The sequence below is a fragment of the Rutidosis leptorrhynchoides genome, chromosome 9 (assembly GCF_046630445.1).
Source record: "Rutidosis leptorrhynchoides isolate AG116_Rl617_1_P2 chromosome 9, CSIRO_AGI_Rlap_v1, whole genome shotgun sequence".
Classification (NCBI taxonomy): Eukaryota; Viridiplantae; Streptophyta; class Magnoliopsida; order Asterales; family Asteraceae; genus Rutidosis; species Rutidosis leptorrhynchoides.
Genome location: NC_092341.1, coordinates 335,811,354 through 335,822,621, shown reverse-complemented (window position 1 = coordinate 335,822,621; position 11,268 = coordinate 335,811,354).

Sequence of the window (11,268 nt, the reverse complement as noted above, 5' to 3'; positions counted from 1 at the left end):
TACTAAAGCATCCGGTACTTTGGATGGGGTTTGTTAGGCCCAATAGATCTATCTTTAGGATTCGCGTCAATTAGGGTGTCTGTTCCCTAATTCTTAGATTACCAGACTTTAATAAAAAGGGGCATATTCGATTTCGATAATTCAACCATAGAATGTAGTTTCAATTACTTGTGTCTATTTCGTCAAACATTTATAAAAGCGCATGTATTCTCAGTCCCAAAAATATAAAGGGTAAAAAGGCAAATGAAACTCACCATACTGTATTTCGTAGTAAAAATACATATAACGTCATTGAACAAGTGCAAGGTTGGCCTCGGATTCACGAACCTAAATTAATTATATATATTTATGTGTTGGTCAATATTTGTCTAACAAATTAGGTTAAGTCATAGTGTACCACAATCCTAATGCTCGAGACTAATATGCAAAAGTCAACAAAAGTAAATTTGACTCAAAGAAATTTCCAAAAATCTATACATGATTAATATATAGTTTAAATATCGTCGTTTTATATTTTTAAATATTTTAAAAGATTTATTAGAGTAAATAATATAATTTATTTATTAACAAATAAAATTTTATATTAAATTTATATAATAAAATATACTTTTATATATATTAAGTAATAAAATTTATAGGGTTCATTTAATATCATAAAGATAATATGATACGTATTATTAAAGTAAGTTATTACACGTAGTAAAATATGTTTGTATCACATATTTATTTGATAAAATAATATCTATAATGATAGTAAGTAAAAGTTGTATTATTTTGTAATAATAATTATTATTATAAAAATATCAATATTTATAATTACTAAGATGTATGATAAAACGATAATTCTAATTATGATAACTTTAATATTTACGATAATTTTTAATATTATCTTTAAAATAATAATTCTATTTAAAATAATAATAATAATGATATTTTATAGTAACAATGACATCTCTATTAAAATGATAATTTTTGTTAAAATGATAGTTTTAATACTAACGATACTTTTAATAATAATAGTAATGATAAAAATAATAAGAACGATAATTTTATCTAAATCAATATCTTATAATATTTTAATTTTATCATGATACTCTTACTCATTATTTCCTAATCGTTTCGTTTAATAGCTTTTAATCGTCTTTTATATCGTGTTCATAATAATGATAATAATAGTAATCAAAATAATTAGGTGTTACAAATATTTGTTTTAAATACACTAATATTAATAATGATAGTTACTATAACATTATTAACGATAATACTAATAATTACCTTAATGATAATATAGTAATAATAATAATAACAATAACAATAACCATTTTTAAATAATGATATATATATTAATAACGATAATAATAATAATAATAATAATACTAATAATAATAATAATAATAATTGGATAATAATAATAATACTAATTATAACTTTAACGATAATAACGATAGTAATAATAAAAAAAATAACAATTTTTAATGATAAATCCCTTTTGTTGATAAAGATAATAATAATCATAATAATAAGATAAAACTAGAACGACGATAATAATAATAATAATCATTTTTAATAAAAATATCGAAAATTCAATTGATTATAACTTCTAATCCGTTCATCGAAACCATTCGATATCTAAAGGAAAAGTTCTTAATTTTTCGCTAGCTTTCCAAGGACATGCATATCTTATACCTTATCTCAACCGCAAGTGTAACTAATTCAACATTCAACCTAACCTGTCTAAGGACAATATTAAAAGTACAAGCATGCATAATCTTAAATACTCGAGCACTAGTCAGGGATACACTATTAGTATGTAAAAGTTAAATTATGAGTACTCACGTATCAATATTGAGATTCAATATTGCAGGAAAGGTACGTAGACGCAATGGAAATGATAAACACTATATTGACCTCACGAGCATACCCATGAACCATACTCAATCACCTCCATAGCTATAACCCATAATTTCCTTAATCCTATCCCACTCGAAAAACAATTTCGAAATCACTCGGACAGCACTCCGTCGTAATATTTTATGTATACTAATAATATCTTGAAATAATACGGAGTAAATATATATATGTAAATCGATTGAGAGAGTTTGGAGAAAAATATTTTCAAGTTTCTATGAAATAATGAAACCTATTGAATTCTATTTATAATAGATTTTTGAATTATTAAAGTGAATTATTAAAGTATGAATTATTAAAGTGAATTATTAAAGTATGAATTACTAAAGTGAATTATTAAAGTATGAATTATTAAAGTGAATTATTAAAGTATGAATTATTAAAGTGAATCATTAAAGTATGAATTATTAAAGTAAATTATTAAAGTTAAAGTAAAGTAAAAATAAAGTAAAGGTAAAGTTTAAGTATAGTAAAAGTATAAAACTATGTACATATAATACGCGTATAAATATATATAATATTAATTTAAATCGTTATATATATAAAATAAAATATAAATATCGTTATCTTTATCATACTAGTTAAGTAATGAGTTGTCAAAAGTGGTTCTAGATATTTATAAAAGTTATATACGTTTTAATAATAAAGTTCTTTTTAAACTAAAAACGTTTTTGTACGTTTAGAACTAAATAGATCAACCGAGTTTTTATGAGATTCAATCTTCCACTATCCTTTGTCTAGTTCTCAATGATTGACAATTTGTTCTTATTTATAAATCACTTTACCATTTTTCGAATATTGTTAAAATGGAAAGATTTCTCAAATCAACGTGGGCCTTTCAACAGAGACTTGTAATCATAATTCAATATATCTGATAATTCAATCATTTGATCTTATCTTCTAATTCCATTGATAAACATTTTGAAACAGATACAATCATATAAAGTATTTAATCTAATATTTTGTTTACGTTTCAAGTTATAATATATATATACATATACATATATAATCATATTCGTTTAATGGTTCATGAATCGTTGGAACTTGGCCGAGGTTGAATGAATGTATGAACATAGTTTAAAATTTTTGAAATTTAACTTAACAAATATTGCTTATCGTGTCGGAAACATATAAAGATTAAAGTTTAAATTTGGTTGGAAATTTCCGGGTTGTCACAGTACCTACCCGTTAAAGAAATTTCGTCCCGAAATTTGAGTGGAAAGGTCGTGAATGATAATAAGTATGTTTTTATGATGCATACGGGCTGAAAATTAGAGTTTTATCATCAGCGAATAATTTGAATAAACAATCCATTTATATGAAGAGTACGAATGAAGCTAACATAGAAGAGTGAAATGAGTAAGTGTAGATTCATCTTATCATTTGACGTAGATATGATTGATTCCCAGATTTCAAGGGATTTGAAGAAAATCTTCTTAATAAGATTTGACTATCCGGTAATCAAGGGAATTAGGATCCGCTTTAAATGCGGTCGTCCATTTTAATTGTTCTGTCAGAGATTTTCTTATAAATTCACCTCCTTCGTTTCCTTACAACTCACACCTTCTGTTGATGCATTTTATGCAAGTTCCTAGACATCTACCCACGTCCATTGCAGGTACAACAGTTTACAGGCCACCATGATTGCTCGTTATTATCCTATACGTGTTTGTATGTGGTTACAGGAACTGCAGGAACGAGATTTAGATGTTTTACTATGTTAGACTTAGTCAGACGTACGAGTGAAGCCTCACTAGTACAGCTGACAGGCTCATACATACGGCTGATGCTGAGCTAAGTCACAATTACAACCTAAATGAGAAGACACGAGTGAGTGATCACCCGTACGGCTGATGAAGCCAACTCGTACGTGTGATGAATGAATCATATGGGTGAGTCAACAACAGGGGTATATAAAGTCTTATGTTCTTCAATTTTAGGTTAAGCCTCTCATTTGTTACACACACTCAGATCTAGTGAGCTCCTCCAATTTTCTGTCAGTCCAAATCACCCAGGTGGTGAATAATAGCTCTAGGTGTTGATCTAATCACACTTGATTTAGTTGTGGTTTGACTAAATTACTCAAAAAAAAAATTAACCTATTCACTAGAGGGTTTGATTCACTTATTCCGCCATTGTGTGAGTTAAATCTGTTGATTTCTAAGTTCCTAGTCATGTTTCATCACCTTCTATTCTTTCCCCCTCAACTCATATTTTAAAGTATTCATAAATATGCTCCATCCAGTTCTGATTCTCGATATACTTCTAACTTTCATATCGGTCATTCTTCTCTTTCATCTACCGCCGAAAGAATCTATTTACTTCTACTATACTCTTGGGTTTATAGTGTTTCTAGTTCTCCCGTGTCTTTATATTGCTATATGCATCGATATATATGGTTTATAGTTTCTGATTTATCGTTGGGCTTTATATGTTCCCTTATATTTCAAAGTCTCTACTTCTGTCTTCTATAATCATTATCATTAACAGTTAATGCTCTCTTTTATTTGCTGCAATTTATACCCCAATTTTTATTTCTGAGTTTTGTCCTTTTGTTTCTTCTTCTTGCGATTAAGCACCGCTTGTAATGGTCCAGAATTCACAGATATGAATTTCAGAATGAACATTGTTAATGTTCTAGGAAGGAAATTGTGATGGCACGATCTTGACTTGTCAAATTACTAGAATACCTTGGAAAAGGTCGAATCATCAAGAAATATTTTCTTGATATTTTAGAGGTAAAATAGAATACAAGAGTCGCATAACATGGCACATGATGATATTATGATCTGTGAATCATCACGTTCCATTTAGAAACTCAGCATGACTTACTGTAATATAATCACGTTGATCAAGTGTCATTATATTATACTAATTCATGCTTCAGTTCCCAACACTACTTCAAAATATTCCTATTTTAAACTTGAATGTTTCAGAATTTAGAAACTAAAATAGTTTCTTTTATGATGTAATACAGATAGCGCAAAGAGATAAATGATTTCAAATAAGAAAAATTAAGAAAATATCTTCAGAAATATGGAGGATATTTATAATGAAAGATATGATGATATTTTAGAATTTCTAATATCAGAGGATGATTAAGAATATTGTGCGCAGGGGTTTAGAGTCAGGAGCAAGGTATTCGTTAATGACTTCAGCAGGTACTGAATCATTTGGATCCTTTGAAGTCAGGTTCAGTCTTTGTAATTTGTCCAAAGCCTCCTTCCTACTTTGCTCAATCCGTTTTCCAGTTCCAAAACTTCTCTTTTTCTGCGCTTTGCCAGCACACTTCATATTATCATTCAGCTTTTACCGTTTAAAGTCGTTTTTAGTTTTTGCTGCTTCATCAGCATTTTTTCCATTTTCAGAGAACCAATTCTTAGTTCGGAGTGTTTTTCAGAAACTTCACATTCAAATTAAGTCTAGAAGATAGACGTTATATATACACATATAACTGTTGGCGTAGACATGCTGCGAGATTTCAAAATACTGATTGCTAATTCCCAATGATTCGTATGGCAATTCTCATTACAAGATGCGAATGAGTAAATGATGGGGTTTCAATAAATAATTATAATGACTTTTTGGAGAGGCTAAAGTCAAAGGGTATTGAAGTTGTTGGTACATCTGCTAATAATGTGGTGGAATGTAAAAGGTTCCCTGGTAACGATGGTGTATATCTCAAGGTTATAATAAGGTTAGTCTGACTGAAAAGTCAAAGTTGACTTGCTGGAGCTGTGACAAAACTGGCTACTTTGAATAGGAGTCGCAAAGTTATTTTTGCTAATAAATGCCAAAGAATCTGACGCGGATACGTTGTTTAAACTTTTACTTTGGTTTCAAGAGTTTTTCGGGTACATAACTGTGGGTAACATGTGGTTGGATCATCATCTCGATTGCTCATCATTCGAAGTGTCTTCAGAAATTTTCGAAGGGTTTGAACACAGATTGTAATCGTTAACATACATATGACGTTCTAACACAGTTTTGAAGTCAAAATATAGCTTGTGAAAGATGTAAGGATCTAAGAGTGATGATTTTGGTCATATCTCGAGTTGAATTTTGAGATTTCAAAATCAGAATATGTAATTAAATTTTGAATGAGTATGGTTGTTTTGATTTCTATAAAAGAATGTATATTGTTGTGAAAGTGGGGAGTATAATGGATAATTTGCTGAATCAGATTCGAAGAATGTAACATATTAATTGTGAATTTATATATCTCTCGGGTATTACCTACCCGTTAAAAAAAATTCACAATTAATATTTTGTACAAAGGACTTTTATTACAGTCTTTATGAAAATATATATATGTATATTTTCTTCAGATGTAACATAGATTTAATGAGTTAATGTTAAATTAAACTCATTTGATTTACGGTTGAAACTAGAATTTAATAATCCCTAAAGTCTTTAAAAAGTACATAACTTTTACGTAGTATTTCTTTAATGACATTAAAATTATGAATCAATACTTCGTTATTTGTTGATGTATGATGTTCGGTTCGTGGAATTCTTGTGAATTTCGCAAAGTACGAATGATGTTATCTGAAAAGTTTCGGGTACATCGATGATGAAAGTGTAAACTCAAATATATACTTGATTTATTATGAATTGGAATTTGTTGAATTGCGACAGAGATTGTAGTTAACGCTGGTTAAGTTACGACCGAAGGACGTACATTATTGCATATTTTTAATATGAATTAACCTAGTAGTTAAGATTCACACACAATAGTTTAGCACGGAAAGATTTATTCATAACTATTGTGTGTGAATCTTAACTACTCGGTTAATTCATATTACAAATATGCAATAATGTACGTCCTTCGGTCGTAACTTAACCAGCGTTAACTACAATCTCTGTCGCAATTCAACAAATTCCAATTCATAATAAATCAAGTATATATTTGAGTTTACACTTTCATCATCGATGTACCCGAAACTTTTCAGATAACATCATTCGTACTTTGCGAAATTCACAAGAATTCCACGAACCGAACATCATACATCAACAAATAACGAAGTATTGATTCATAATTTTAATGTCATTAAAGAAATACTACGTAAAAGTTATGTACTTTTTAAAGACTTTAGGGATTATTAAATTCTAGTTTCAACCGTAAATCAAATGAGTTTAATTTAACATTAACTCATTAAATCTATGTTACATCTGAAGAAAATATACATATATATATTTTCATAAAGACTGTAATAAAATTCCTTTGTACAAAATATTAATTGTGAATTTTTTTTAACGGGTAGGTAATACCCGAGAGATATATAAATTCACAATTAATATGTTACATTCTTCGAATCTGATTCAGCAAATTATCCATTATACTCCCTACTTTCACAACAATATACATTCTTTTATAGAAATCAAAAAAACCATACTCATTCAAAATTTAATTACATATTCTGATTTTGAAATCTCAAAATTCAACTCGAGATATGACCAAAATCATCACTCTTAGATCCTTACATCTTTCACAAGCTATATTTTGACTTCAAAACTGTGTTAGAACGTCAAATGTATGTTAACGATTACAATCTGTGTTCAAACCCTTCGAAAATTTCTGAAGACACTTCGAATGATGAGCAATCGAGATGATGATCCAACCACATGTTACCCACAGTTATGTACCCGAAAAACTCTTGAAACCAAAGTAAAAGTTTAAACAACGTATCCGCGTCAGATTCTTTGGCATTTATTAGCAAAAATAACTTTGCGACTCCTATTCAAAGTAGCCAGTTTTGTCACAGCTCCAGCAAGTCAACTTCGACTTTTCAGTCAGACTAACCTTATTATAACCTTGAGATATACACCATCGTTACCAGGGAACCTTTTACATTCCACCACATTATTAGCAGATGTACCAACAACTTCAATACCCTTTGACTTTAGCCTCTCCAAAAAGTCATTATAATTATTTATTGAAACCCCATCATTTACTCATTCGCATCTTGTAATGAGAATTGCCATACGAATCATTGGGAATTAGCAATCAGTATTTTGAAATCTCGCAGCATGTCTACGCCAACAGTTATATGTGTATATATAACGTCTATCTTCTGGACTTAATTTGAATGTGAAGTTTCTGAAAAACACTCCGAACTAAGAATTGGTTCTCTGAAAATGGAAAAAATGCTGATGAAGCAGCAAAAACTAAAAACGACTTTAAACGGTAAAAGCTGAATGATAATATGAAGTGTGCTGGCAAAGCGCAGAAAAAGAGAAGTTTTGGAACTGGAAAACGGATTGAGCAAAGTAGGAAGGAGGCTTTGGACAAATTACAAAGACTGAACCTGACTTCAAAGGATCCAAATGATTCAGTACCTGCTGAAGTCATTAACGAATACCTTGCTCCTGACTCTAAACCCCTGCGCACAATATTCTTCATCATCCTCTGATATTAGAAATTCTAAAATATCATCATATCTTTCATTATAAATATCCTCCATATTTCTGAAGATATTTTCTTAATTTTTCTTATTTGAAATCATTTATCTCTTTGCGCTATCTGTATTACATCATAAAAGAAACTATTTTAGTTTCTAAATTCTGAAACATTCAAGTTTAAAATAGGAATATTTTGAAGTAGTGTTGGGAACTGAAGCATGAATTAGTATAATATAATGACACTTGATCAACGTGATTATATTACAGTAAGTCATGCTGAGTTTCTAAATGGAACGTGATGATTCACAGATCATAATATCATCATGTGCCATGTTATGCGACTCTTGTATTCTATTTTACCTCTAAAATATCAAGAAAATATTTCTTGATGATTCGACCTTTTCCAAGGTATTCTAGTAATTTGACAAGTCAAGATCGTGCCATCACAATTTCCTTCCTAGAACATTAACAATGTTCATTCTGAAATTCATATCTGTGAATTCTGGACCATTACAAGCGGTGCTTAATCGCAAGAAGAAGAAACAAAAGGACAAAACTCAGAAATAAAAATTGGGGTATAAATTGCAGCAAATAAAAGAGAGCATTAACTGTTAATGATAATGATTATAGAAGACAGAAGTAGAGACTTTGAAATATAAGGGAACATATAAAGGCCAACGATAAATCAGAAATTATAAACCATATATATCGATGCATATAGCAATATAAAGACACGGGAGAACTAGAAACACTATAAACCCAAGAGTATAGTAGAAGTAAATAGATTCTTTCGGCGGTAGATGAAAAAGAAGAATGACCGATATGAAAGTTAGAAGTATATCGAGAATCAGAACTGGATGGAGCATATTTATGAATACTTTAAAATATGAGTTGAGGGGGAAAGAATAGAAGGTGATGAAACATGACTAGGAACTTAGAAATCAACAGATTTAACTCACACAATGGCGGAATAAGTGAATCAAACCCTCTAGTGAATAGGTTAATTTTTTTTTTTGAGTAATTTATTCAAACCACAACTAAATCAAGTGTGATTAGATCAACACCTAGAGCTATTATTCACCACCTGGGTGATTTGGACTGACAGAAAATTGAAGGAGCTCACTAGATCTGAGTGTGTGTAACAAATGAGAGGCTTAACCTAAAATTGAAGAACATAAGACTTTATATACCCCTGTTGTTGACTCACCCATACGATTCATTCATCACACGTACGAGTTGGCTTCATCAGCCGTACGGGTGATCACTCACTCGTGTCTTCTCATTTAGGTTGTAATTGTGACTTAGCTCAGCATCAGCCGTACGTATGAGCCTGTCAGCTGTACTAGTGAGGCTTCACTCGTACGTCTGACTAAGTCTAACATAGTAAAACATCTAAATCTCGTTCCTGCAGTTCCTGTAACCACATACAAACACGTATAGGATAATAACGAGCAATCATGGTGGCCTGTAAACTGTTGTACCTGCAATGGACGTGGGTAGATGTCTAGGAACTTGCATAAAATGCATCAACAGAAGGTGTGAGTTGTAAGGAAACGAAGGAGGTGAATTTATAAGAAAATCTCCGACAGAACAATTAAAATGGACGATCGCATTTAAAGCGGATCCTAATTCCCTTGATTACCGGATAGTCAAATCTTGTTAAGAAGATTTTCTTCAAATCCCTTGAAATCTGGGAATCAATCATATCTACGTCAAATGATAAGATGAATCTACACTCACTCATTTCACTCTTCTATGTTAGCTTCATTCGTACTCTTCATATAAATGGATTGTTTATCCAAATTATTCGCTGATGATAAAACTCTAATTTTCAGCCCGTATGCATCATAAAAACATACTTATTATCATTCACGACCTTTCCACTCAAATTTCGGGACGAAATTTCTTTAACGGGTAGGTACTATGACAACCCGGAAATTTCCAACCAAATTTAAACTTTAATCTTTATATGTTTCCGACACGATAAGCAATATTTGTTAAGTTAAATTTCAAGAATTTTAAACTATGTTCATACATTCATTCAACCTCGGCCAAGTTCCAATGATTCACGAACCATTAAACGAATATGATTATATATGTATATGTATATATATATTATAACTTGAAACGTAAACAAAATATTAGATTAAATACTTTATATGATTGTATCTGTTTCAAAATGTTTATCAATGGAATTAGAAGATAAGATCAAATGATTGAATTATCAGATATATTGAATTATGATTACAAGTCTCTGTTGAAAGGCCCACGTTGATTTGAGAAATCTTTCCATTTTAACAATATTTGAAAAATGGTAAAGTGATTTATAAATAAGAACAAATTGTCAATCATTGAGAACTAGACAAAGGATAGTGGAAGATTGAATCTCATAAAAACTCGGTTGATCTATTTAGTTCTAAACGTACAAAAACGTTTTTAGTTTAAAAAGAACTTTATTATTAAAACGTATATAACTTTTATAAATATCTAGAACCACTTTTGACAACTCATTACTTAACTAGTATGATAAAGATAACGATATTTATATTTTATTTTATATATATAACGATTTAAATTAATATTATATATATTTATACGCGTATTATACGTACATAGTTTTATACTTTTACTATACTTAAACTTTACCTTTACTTTATTTTTACTTTACTTTAACTTTAATAATTCACTTTAATAATTCATACTTTAATGATTCACTTTAATAATTCATACTTTAATAATTCACTTTAATAATTCATACTTTAATAATTCACTTTAATAATTCATACTTTAATAATTCACTTTAATAATTCATACTTTAATAATTCACTTTAATAATTCAAAAATCTATTATAAATAGAATTCAATAGGTTTCATTATTTCATAGAAACTTGAAAATATTTTTCTCCAAACTCTCTCAATCGATTTACATATATATATTTACTCCGTATTATTTCAAGA